Raw genomic sequence first — 739 nt, 5'->3', positions numbered from 1 at the left:
ATTCGCACAATTGTATTTGCTGCGAATTGTGATTTTAAGCATTGAACTAAATATCCAGAGGTAAATATTTACCCTTACTTAGCACCCGCCAATCAACTTCCGTTTGACCTTGATGTTGACCTTGACCCCCAAGGAGGTCAAGGTCATTGCCCATTCCCGTCGCTCATTGTTTGTTAAAAAGTTATGAAGAAAATAAGTTCCAAAGTATGGAATATCTGAAAAGCATTACGAACATTATTTGGCAGAATTCTTATTTAAAAGGATGTATGACTTTCCTGTTCGTTTGGATACATTCTTTGATATTATGTCTCAGATATATCCATTAAACGAAAATGTACTTGGCATTGCATCATAAATATATTTTGACATACTTGTTTAGGTTTTTATGTATTTGTACTCTCACCGTTGTACGGAAAAAAAGTTTGGTTTATGTGTAAGTTGCAAGTGCGTTTAGCACGGCGCGCTGCGCGCGCCCCACCCCCTCCCACCCCCGCCCCATCCCCGCCCCAACCCCTCCATCGTCCTCCCCCTCCCCTCCCCTCCCCCTCCCACCCCACCTGCTCTCTCTCCTCACCTTCTTCCCCGCATTTACAACTTACCATAGACATACATAGAAGATGGAAGATTGTGACACGTTGGGAACACATATACTGGGTCTATCTTTTATGTCTATGCAACTTACCACTTTCTGTCATACCGACGAATTGTAGCGACACAACATGGGTTGCATGGTGGGGTG

This window comes from Vollenhovia emeryi, unplaced genomic scaffold (assembly GCF_000949405.1).
Source record: "Vollenhovia emeryi isolate VEMERY1.0 unplaced genomic scaffold, V.emery_V1.0 DF939310.1, whole genome shotgun sequence".
NCBI classification, from domain to species: Eukaryota; Metazoa; Arthropoda; class Insecta; order Hymenoptera; family Formicidae; genus Vollenhovia; species Vollenhovia emeryi.
This window is presented reverse-complemented; position numbering follows the sequence as displayed.